Source organism: Pteropus alecto, unplaced genomic scaffold (assembly GCF_000325575.1).
Source record: "Pteropus alecto unplaced genomic scaffold, ASM32557v1 scaffold22, whole genome shotgun sequence".
NCBI lineage: Eukaryota > Metazoa > Chordata > Mammalia > Chiroptera > Pteropodidae > Pteropus > Pteropus alecto.
This window is the reverse complement of record NW_006434839.1, coordinates 16913634-16924806: the sequence shown is the minus strand read 5'-3', so window position 1 is coordinate 16924806 and position 11173 is coordinate 16913634. Positions and strand designations below refer to the sequence as shown.

At 33.9% G+C, this 11173-nt stretch overlaps 1 pseudogene; it reads left to right on the top strand.

Moving 5' to 3' along the window:
• Positions 1-6903: 6903 nt before the first annotated feature.
• On the top strand, positions 6904-7022 carry LOC112478872 (annotated as a pseudogene).
• The last annotated feature ends 4151 nt before the right edge of the window (positions 7023-11173 follow it).

Sequence of the window (11173 nt, the reverse complement as noted above, 5' to 3'; positions counted from 1 at the left end):
ACTAAAACTACAACTACAACTAAAAATTAGTTAAGTACAAATATAAAATTATTCTTAAATAAGTCATCTTGAAATACATAAAATTTGTATATGTGGAACATGCTTATAATTAGTATTTAGTAATTATTATATTCTGACATGATGTGAACTAGTGCATATCCAAATCTATTGCTAATAAAATGACTTGCCTTAGAATTCCTGTACAAAATAAGAAAAGCAATATACATGTATTTATATAATCCACTGAGAGCAGATTTCTAACAATATGTTCTGCCTCACTCACCTCATAGTCCATCCTCAAATTGGACTAAGTAATTAAGTAACAATCATGATGTGCCACTCTTCCAGTTTAGATGCTCTACTCAATGCTTCCAGTGCTGAATTAATGAATATGACACGGGTTTGTTCTTTAGAATCTTACCAAATACTGCATGGGGCCAGGGTTTGGGAGGGGTGGTGGTATGAGGTACAAAACCAAGTCCATGTCCACATTCACAAACAGACTCTGCAAGTGATTTGAACATTCAATAAACTGTTACGGTGGCCAAACACGTTGCATTAATCAAAATGTTTAGAGCCTGATGTTTAATTGAAATAATGGCAGCAAGAACATCTGTGGTTTGAAATTTTGACTCCTGCAAGTTGAGCCAATTTCAGATTTTCATATAGTAAAGAGCTTTGTCATGTGGTTCTATTTAGAAGATGTCATAAAGCTAATTAGGTCAAAGTAGAGTTGCAGAGGTATGCTACATATCTGAAAACAGTTCTCTCTAACGATGACAGTATTTCTTCCCTGGCCATATCCCCAGTTTGATCAGTGGAAAGCTACAGAATTGATCATGATGACAAACATTCAGAGTCGATGGATGATTCAGTATTTTCATCTAGTTCTTATGACTGGAAAATATTCAGACTGCATAATTCCTAAACTGTGTGTTCCTTGAGGCAAGAGCTATGCTTTTTTAATCTTTGCATGACATAACACATGCATGTAGAAGACCCTCTTTGAAGAAAAGAATAGAGGACTGGTAATATTACCTATAAATATGAACATACCATTTATTTCATATAACCTGACTAGTTTCAGTATATGAATTTAATATTAATTTACTATAAATACATAAATGCAGTTTTGTTGTACAATCTATGGTTAGAAAATAATAACTAGATACTAAATGCTTTTCCTTCATTATGAGTAATTATCACCCTGGAGTAAAGTTCAATAAATAAAGATGATTTGTTTATTTAGTTAGGCTTAACTTTGATCAGCTTCTTAAGATCAAAAATAGGGTTTATGTATACCAAGTTAAGTATGCAACACACAAGGCATTTCTTCTCATTATGAGATTTCTGAGTCCATGTTAAAACTGTAGACATATGGATTCTATAAGCACTCTGAGAAACCTGGACTGGGAATGTAGAAGTTAGAAGTAAGTAATTAAGTAACAATCAGTAATCAAGTATAATTTCTATGGTTTCAAGAGTCTCACTATACACTTGTGCTATTGCTCATCTCCCATTGATTTCCCTAGTATCCTTCTACTTTTGCCTTTATTTATATTGGTTCACACATGGAATTTATGTTAGAAATGTTATTACTTGAAGAAGTTCAGGGCAGTCCTGGTTTTTGTACATGAAATAGAAGCAAATTGTTCCTTTTAGTTTCCTGCAGAGAAGTCATGTAGCAGTGCTGCTCAGAACAAGAATTCAGCAGCTCTCTGTAATGTCTTTGTTGTTTACTGAATATTTCATTATGTATGAGGATATGTTCTAACTTCGTTTACCAGTCTGCTTCCTTTTGCTAAATTTCACAATCTTAAAGGTCTTGAGAGTTGGAAACGACTGAACACTCTGTTGAGATTTGTGACTGTCATCCGTCTGGTTAGAATTACTCATAGATCTTGCAAGAGTAGCAGAGATGCATCCATTATACCCGTCAGTCAGGATGGCCATTAAGCATTTTCTTCAGCTGAGATTGCTCTGCCAGATGGTACTTCAGGAACAATAGACAATGCACTCCAAACTGCCAAGCATTTGTTCTGTTTCATTTTAACTTAGAAGTGGTAGAAGAATTAAAAAAAGCAAAAGTATCTGTGAGAGTAAACCTCTTAGGAGTGACTTTCCAGCCTTAGGCTCTTTTATTTACATACAAGAAGAAATCAGTTCGTTTATTTGGAATTGTACATTGTCTAATAATATATGATTATTTGTAAAGACCATTAGTTTATTAAAATGTATTTTCCCTTTTGCTACTATACCCTACGATTTTTCTTAAAGCAACATGTCATAGTTTAATAAGAAGATCCTTTTGGAGCAACACGTACTTGACTTTCATTGTAATAACAAAGTACCCCTGATAGTTCTCCCACAGTAAGCGATAGTTACTTAATAATAAGTAATGCCCTTTAAAACTTTAATCATGTCTTAAAATCACTTGTGTTTCCTAGGACATGCAGAATCTCCAGACATGTTCAAGACCTGATTTCTCACCTGACAATGGCAGCCCTCAATCCTGTCACTCTAATTCATAGAAATTACTTTAATTCCTTACATTCTTGAGTTTATTCTACCAACTCAATTATGTTGTCCAATCAGTATCTTCACTGTTATGCAAACAGCCTCCATGAGACTTTGTCACTTCTTGTCTTCCTGAGTTTAATTTCCTAGTCCTATTATGTTCCTCAAATAATATTTATTAAATCTCATGTTAAGCCCCAACTTTTCAATGGAAGCTTCTCAATCCCCAATTCACCTGGACCTTTTTTTTTCCCCAGATCTATTCATTTCTTTCATAACACTTTTGAGGCAACTTAACGCACAAGCATTGTGAAATGAAAAATAATTATTTTAAAAAATTTAAAAACCAAAGAGAAAAGAGAATGAAAGTGCTTTCTGGTAGACATGAATCTAAAGGCTGTTCAGCTGACATGATGTCTCTCAGTGACATTTCTGAATGCACATGTATCTTCCTTTGGAGACTTTCTTTCCCACCCAAGTCTGAACCATATGTACCAGATGAGAAGTAACTTCTTTTTTCACAGTATCCACCAAAAATAAGCAAAAGGCCTTCTCTGGAATGCTTTCTCTCTCCTCTCCTCTCCTCTCCTCTACGCTTCTCTTTTCTCTTTCTCCTCTCTTCCTCTTCCTCCTTCCTTCTTACTCATCTCTCTCTCTCTCTCTCTCTCTCTCTCTTCTCTCTTTCTCAAATATAGGGAAGAAAGTTCTCCCTAGTAAGAAATACGAGCATAGAAGTAACTGTAGCCAAGTGTTCACCTCATAGAGAACATGGACTGGAAAATAAAGTCAATGCACTGGAGCCAAAAATTACCATATGATAGCCATACCATTCTAACTGGTTCTAATATCCAATAGTATAATCAGATTCTTCCTTTCCCATGGCTTGAGTAAGCCAGTTTGAATTTGGCTTTGACCTTTGAATTATAAAATCCCAGTATAATACCCACCACAAAGGTCAATATGTTTTCTGTAAATAGTACTTGGAAAACTCCTGCAATTATGGCAAATGTGTTTTGGAAATTAGAAGTCATAACTTCTCATTGGAAATAAGCTTTCTTCTAGCTAAAAGAGAAAATTTACTTTTGAATTAATAGAAGGCATACTGTATAATATTGGTGACAAGAGGACTATCATTAAGAAGTAATTGAAGTAAGAGACTTCAAATGGCTATTTGTTTAAGTAAAGATGAATAATTGCTGAGTTAATAAAATAAAAATGTATCTTTGGGGGACAATTTAGGTATTGTGGCATATGGCATAGGCTTATATATACTACATATATATGTATTTATGTATATACACATATATGTATGCATATGTATATTTATGAATGTATTTATGTATATATATACATTTGTATCACATATATAATAAAGATAAAGAGATACTGATTCAAGTAACTAAAAATGTGACTGTACAGTTGAACACTACATGGCCTTCAAATTATTTTCTATAAATATTTTTTATGTTCTATAAATATCTTTTTTTTAGTATACTTTTTTTATTATTATTATGGTGACATTGCATAACGAAATCCAGTAAGTTTCAGGCATACAATTCAATAGTAAGGCATATATATACACATTGTATTGTGTGTTCGCCGCCCATAGTTAGATTTCTTTCTGTCACCACATATTTGACCCATTTTACTCCATCTACCTTCCCCCTCCCACCTCCCCTCATCTTCTGGTAACCACTAGTCTATTTATTGCCCATGTCCATGAGTCTCTGCTTATTTGTCCTGTTCATTTGTTGCTTTTAGGTTTATATCCCACATATAAGTGATACCATGTGGTTTTCAACTTTTTCTGTTTGGCTTATTTCACTTAGCATGATTATCTCGAGGTCCATCCATGTTGTCACAAACGGCAGTATTTCTTCTCTTCTTATGACTGAGTCATAATGCATTGTGTATCAAGCTTTAGAGAGAGGAGCATTAAATATTTGTCATTTCTTAATTTTTGTTGTTTTTCTGCATCTATAGTTTGGTTCATGCTAAAAATTATAAATGCATAATATATTTATAATGATTTGGAAAAGTTCCAAAAAACAAAAGAAAAAAGTAAAAAAAATAAGTTGTTTCACAGTTGAGCTAATTGTTGGTACTATTGATGTTATAATGTTGGCATTTTAAAGGGACTCAGATATAACTTACTGTTGTATCTCCAATTCATCTTTCTCAAGGTCATTCTGAAGAATAAAAACATATAGGTAAAAGAACATGAAAAACAGGATTTTCTATTTTATTATCTGTGTTTTTACCTAAGTCATATCTCTCTGATTGAATGTATTGGAACTAATATTGTCAGAACCAACAGATATAGAAACAATGAAATACAAATCTCTTTTTGTACATATTATTTTCAAATACTCTCATTCTATTTTTCATTGTTTCACCTTCTTAATCACATTTTGAAGCACAAAGTTTTTAATTTTGAGGAAGTCCAATTTAACTATTTGTTTCTTTTATCACACGATTAACCTCTGAATTTAGAAGCCTTATATATATTTCTTTTAATAGATGTATTAGTTTAATATATTTGCTGTCTTCAGCTTACACTATTAAAAATATCAAAAATGAAATCGAACCAAGAGGAGTTTATTTACTTTCCCACATTCCCTATAAACATAATCTATAAAATTATGGCTATTATAGCCTTACAAAACAGTAGTCTGAAGTTTTGAGGTGATGCTGCTGCAGATGTAAAGATATTTAGGAATGTCTCAAGGAATGTGTTCAGGTAAATAGGCTAGAATTAGGAAGGAGTGCTATTTTAGGTAGTTTGGGAGATATCTATTAGGTGCTTTAAATGTTTCCTGGGGATTGTAAAACCTAAGGGCTGGAGAGATAGGAATGCTAAATGGTGACAGTTTTTGTTTGTTTGTTTGTTTGGTTTGGTTTTGTATAACATCTGAAAACCTAGTAGTAATGCTTTTGAAAAATAAAAAATCTAAATTAAAAATAAAATATTTGTTGAATGAATAAATAATAAAACACATTAATGAACTTTAAATTGCTCATCCCCATTTACTCTAAAATTATTCCAAGCACTAAAGAAAGAAAAAGAAAGAGAGAAGGAAGAATGGAAAAAGAATTTCACTTAGGCTTTATGCTTTATATAGGTGATAATTTTGGAGATTCTAAGGGGACAGTAGAATAAGGTCAAGAGACAAATACCCCCCTTATTAGCTCCAGGGCAGCCATTTCCTTCCTTGTTTTATTTTTCTTTTAACTGATTTGATTTCAGGAATGTGATCCATTCATAAAACCAAGTTAAAATCTCTCCAACTTTTTTATTTCCCTATTAATGACAAATTTTCATATTTTGGTGTGGTAGGCAGAAATTGCCCCTGATCAGCATTCCCAGTGTCACTCATGTGGTTAAATGATGTTGTAACATGAAAAAAAAACAAAACAAAACAAAACAAAAAAAACCTTTGATTATGTAACTAAGGTTGCTAATCAACCAGCCATTAAGCAGAATATTACTGGATTATTGAGTTGAACCCTTAAAGGTAGAAGAGAAAGTCAGAAAAGAAATCAGTGAGATGTGGTAGAAGGGGAAGTCAGAGAGATTGTAAGTGTGGAAAGGACCCACTGTTGCTTACTCGAAATGGGGAGTCATGTGGAAAATGTGAGAAGGGAATGAATTCTGCTTGTAACTTGTGATTGTAGAATAGAAGCCAGAATCCCAGATGAGAACAATTGATACCTTGATTTCAGCTTTGTTAGATCTTAAGCGGGCTGTTTTGGACTTTTATCCTACAGAAATTGAGAATGATAAATGTGTGTCATTTCAAGATGCTAATTTGTTTTACAGCAATAGAAAACTAATACAAATGTCAATGATTGGAAATAGGCTTTTAATTTTAGTGAAGAGAGCATACAGCTCTCACCTAAGGTTTTGATATTCTCAGTTATATAAAAAGTGAGATATTTGCCTGAGAATTAGGAGGAAAATGTAAATGAGTGAGATCAAACTCCGATAATTTTTCCATGCTCATTAAGTGTCAAGCAGCTAGTGAGGTGTCTCTTCCGTCATACACCAAGATTGTCTTATTCCTATAAATGAATTTGTGTGACTACAGATATTTGTATTTGTGCAATGGTATGATAATCTGTTGCTCTGGTTAGGGTGGTTAGAACACAGAAAGCAGCCTGGACACAGGCTGGACCAAAGCACCTTCATGAGAACTGGAAAAATGACATATATTCCAGATTTGGAATGATGGAAATATAAAAAACTCAGTAACTATGACAAATCCTATCCTATTATGGGTGAACTGGTAAACAGAAAGTGTCTACAGGAACATTGAAAAAAATATAAATGAACTGGTAAACAGAAAGTGTCTACAGGAACATTGACATTGAAAAAAATATAAATTGATCTATGGCCGTGCTACCCTGAACACGCCTGATCTCTTCTGATCTTAGAAGCTAAGCAAGGTCAGGCCTGGTTAGTACTTGGATGGGAGACCACCTAAGAAGACCAGGTGCTGTAGGCATTAAAAAAAAAAAAATTAAAAAGAAAAGAAAAGAAAAAATATAAATTGATTTAAGAAGGTATAGATGGAAGATGGAGAGAACACTGCTTCTATTTCCTGTACTTGTTCAAATTTATGTTCAAGTACATTTCTAATGCCTGACATCATACTGCAAGATACTGTGATAGGACTAGGAAAAGAGAGGGGTAGTGTGGTTAATGGGACAGTGTACTTTTGTACAGGGCAATATATCCATAGAGATTGTTGGATAACACTGATGTGGAAAGCAGAAGTAGACAGATAAGGAGTCAAATTTCAATTACGCCCACAGAAGGGAAAGAACTTAAGAGGCTGGGCATATAAGGAGCTCTGGAAAGTAGTTAGAGTGCAAAAAGAGGAAAACCATGGAGATTCAGCGGAAAAGGAAGTCTCTGAGCACCATCTGTATTAGGTGCTGGATTAGACAGATGGACAGAGAGTTTTGCAACGTGGTGAATGCAGGCTATGAGTTACTAACCAGGCTCCACAGTCTGTGGGGAATTCTCAGGGAGGTAAGTGTATATAGGATGTGGGTGAAGAGCCAGGCCCCTGAGGAACCCATAGATTGAATGTAGGTTCTGTCATTCACCAGCTACGTGTCTTTGGGAAGCCTCTTTAACCTTTCTCATCTATGATTTTCAACCTGTAAAATGAGGGTAATGATAAAATATTTTTTGAGGTTTATTGTGAGAGGGGCAAAAATGCCAGGCAATGACAAGCTAAGAAGGAAAACAATTATTACAAAATAAATCAATGAAAAGACTTGAACTTTGTGATGCCTATTTAAACAAAAGCAAAGTTAATATAAAGTAAATAAAATGATTTTGACTACGTACATTTCATTTTTTATTTTTTTTTGAGTTCTTTTATTTTTTTATTAGTTTCAGGTATATAGTACATTGGTTATACATTTATGTAGTTTATAAAATGATCCCCCCAATTATTCTATCACTCATCTGGTTCTAACACATAGCCATTATAATACTACTGACTACATTCCCTATGCCGTACTCCACATCCCCATGACCATCTTTCATCTACTAATTTGTACCTCTTTAACCCACAATGAATGTAAAAAAGGTTCAAATAATGAGTCATATACTGATGTTTTAGTTAAAATATAACTTAGCTGTCTTATAATTTATTAAATATAAATATATCCAGAATATTTTAGCTAAAGGTTAATTGCAAAGAAAATCAATATCTACTACCATAATTATTTCTCCCTACACTTTAATTATTAAGAGAAAATTAAGAAAATTTCTCTAGATTTAAGGTGACCATCAATGTATTATCCAAACTAGGACACTTAAGAAATAAAGAACGTGCTGAAAACAATTGGCAGAACTAATTAAGTTATTCAGAGATAAAGTGGGACTATTTAGACAAATAGCCATTCTATCTACGAAATCTTAAATATCTGTTATAATTACTTGGTGGAAATGGGAAAAAGCAAAATCAGAGTTATCTAACTTACAGTTTCCTATTTTTCAAATCGTTTCAATAACATTCCCAGCACCCTCTACCTTCATTAAAAATCAGAGACCATGATTATAATCAGGCATCACAGAAAGAAAAAAAATGTCTTGTTTTTAAAGTAAATGAAAGGCAGGGAGCATAAGAAAGAATTCTGTGAAGGTCCCAGCTCAGCATTATCTTTTTTTCATTTTTTTACTCCAGCTCATCTACATCTTCCCAGAAAGCATCTTTGACTCCAGCAGATCAGTGTGCTAGACCTGGAATGTGTGAGATCTCAGAGCTTCCTAGAATCTAATAGGACAGCAAGTGTAGACATATTTTCCCTTCTCTGGTATGAATACAAATGTAACAGTTAAAGCCCAAAAATGTTAGAAAGGAACAAATCATTGGTTAAACTGAGACCTCAGAGATAAAATGTTCTTAGTGGAGTGAATAGAAGCTCACAAGGTTTCCTGTCTCTTCCCTGGCTCTAGAGCTAAGAGATGGCATGAAGACCAGACAGGAGACAACCTTTTTTTTTGTGCATCTGGACAGGCATTAGCTACCTATCTGGCGAACAAAGTCAGCTATAGATCATTGTCTAGTGCACTTTCCAGCTACCACAAAACACAATATAAGTCGCCCAGCATCAGGACCTAATTACCATAGCTCAAACTAACTGAAATAAAATATATTTAAAAAATAAACACAAGTCCATGTTTTTTCTCTAGTCTGTAGCTGGAGCATGAGGGAATCACAATTAATATCATGCCTGTGTTCCCCACTTTGTTTTGGATTCAATTGAGATTAACAAAGAAGTGCAAATGGGGACCAAAGTATCACTTATTTTACTAAAAACGCTGATATTAGTGGATAAAGTTTAGATGTGCAGCAAAAATAAGCATGCTAATGCTAAAACCCCAAATTAGAAAAACTACCCTACATTCTCAGTTCAATGACTAGACTTCACACGAGTCTGTCTCTGTTAAAGTAAGGGCGACCAGAATGTATTCTTCTTATATGTATCCAATTCTTAAGGTGAAGGAGGATGGAGAGAACTGAGTTACCCATGCCAGTTATTTCCAATATTCAGTGATCAGGTGACTCATTCTATTTATATAATGAAAGAATAATAGATAGGGCAAAGGGTTAAGGGTGTTAAGGAAAAATTCATCCCAGATATGTGGACAACACCTTATCCCAACATCCCATTGCCACCTCAATCCTAATATTTAGCAATTAGCAACCTAGATATTGAAATAATAAAATATTATGTTTACAAATATCTTAAATAATTAAGAATATGTTTAATAAAATCACTGTACTTATAAACCCTATAGAAAGTCAAATACTTAATTTTAATAATAGTAAGACATAACTTGAATAGTGGTATAAGTTTTATTTGCAGTATGACAATCCAAATGTAGCAGTTTAAAACTGTATCCATTTATTATCTCACAATTGCCCTCCCAGCACCACTCATGGTAGCTTTATGATATCTGAGAAGGTTGAGGGACCAGTGAGACTTCACTCTAGCTTTAAAGGACAGAATGGTTGAGTTCCAGGCAGGGATTAGGGCCCCTGCAACAAATCAATCAACATCAGTAAATTATTTACTAAAGTTTAAAATATTTTGTATATATTTCTTTAGTTTTTACCAAATGTCTTTTTCCTGTTTCAAGATCCTATCCATGACTGCACATTACCTTCAGCCGCAAAGTCTGGTAGGTTCCTCTAGAATATGAGCATTTTTTTAGATTTCCTTCAATTTTGATTGTCTTGACAGTTTTGAGTATGGATCAGATATTTTGTAGAATATTCCTCAACTGGAATTTTTCTGAGGATCTTTTCATGGTTAGACTTGGGTTATAGGTTGTTGGAAGGGAGACAACAGAGGTAAGGTTCCATTCTCATCACACGTCAAGTGTACATGCAATCAAAATGATTTAACACTGTTGATGTTAAACTTAATCGTCTGATTGGGGTAATGTTTGTCAGGTTTCTCCACTGTAAAGTGATTCTCTCCCCCACCTCCCTTTCACACTGTACACTTCAAAAGGAAGTCGCCATGAACAACAAAAAATAAGAGTTATGCTCCATCTCTGAGAGAGGAGTACCTACATAAATTATTTGGAATTCTTCTGCTAAGGATGTTTGCTTATCTCCTTTATTTACTTATTTATTGAATTAGGTATATCAATATGGGCCCATGAATATTTATTTTATACTTTGGGTTATAATCCAGTACTACATTATTTATTTTGTTGCTCAGAACATTCTAGCTTTGATTATTGGGAGTACTTTCAGTTGGCACCCGTGTCCCTTGACATCTCTATAATTGTGCTTTTGTTCTTTAACACTTTCTTACTATTTGGCAATACAAAATTTTCCAGGATCATCTTATGTGCTCTCCATTTATTTCCAAAGTTACTTAGGTCAACACCATTTCAGTCTGCCCTCTTAGATGAGGGTATATAAAACTTTTGTAATACAGAAATATTCATTTGTCACAGTCTGCATTCCATTCTGGAATCCCCTATCCCCTAGATGACTTTTTAAAATTTACATACAGTATAATTCAACTCTATGTATTAAGTTCTGTGGGTTTTGACAGATTTATAGTGTCTCATATCCATCATTGCAGTATTACACAAGAGTTTCACCACCCATTGTGA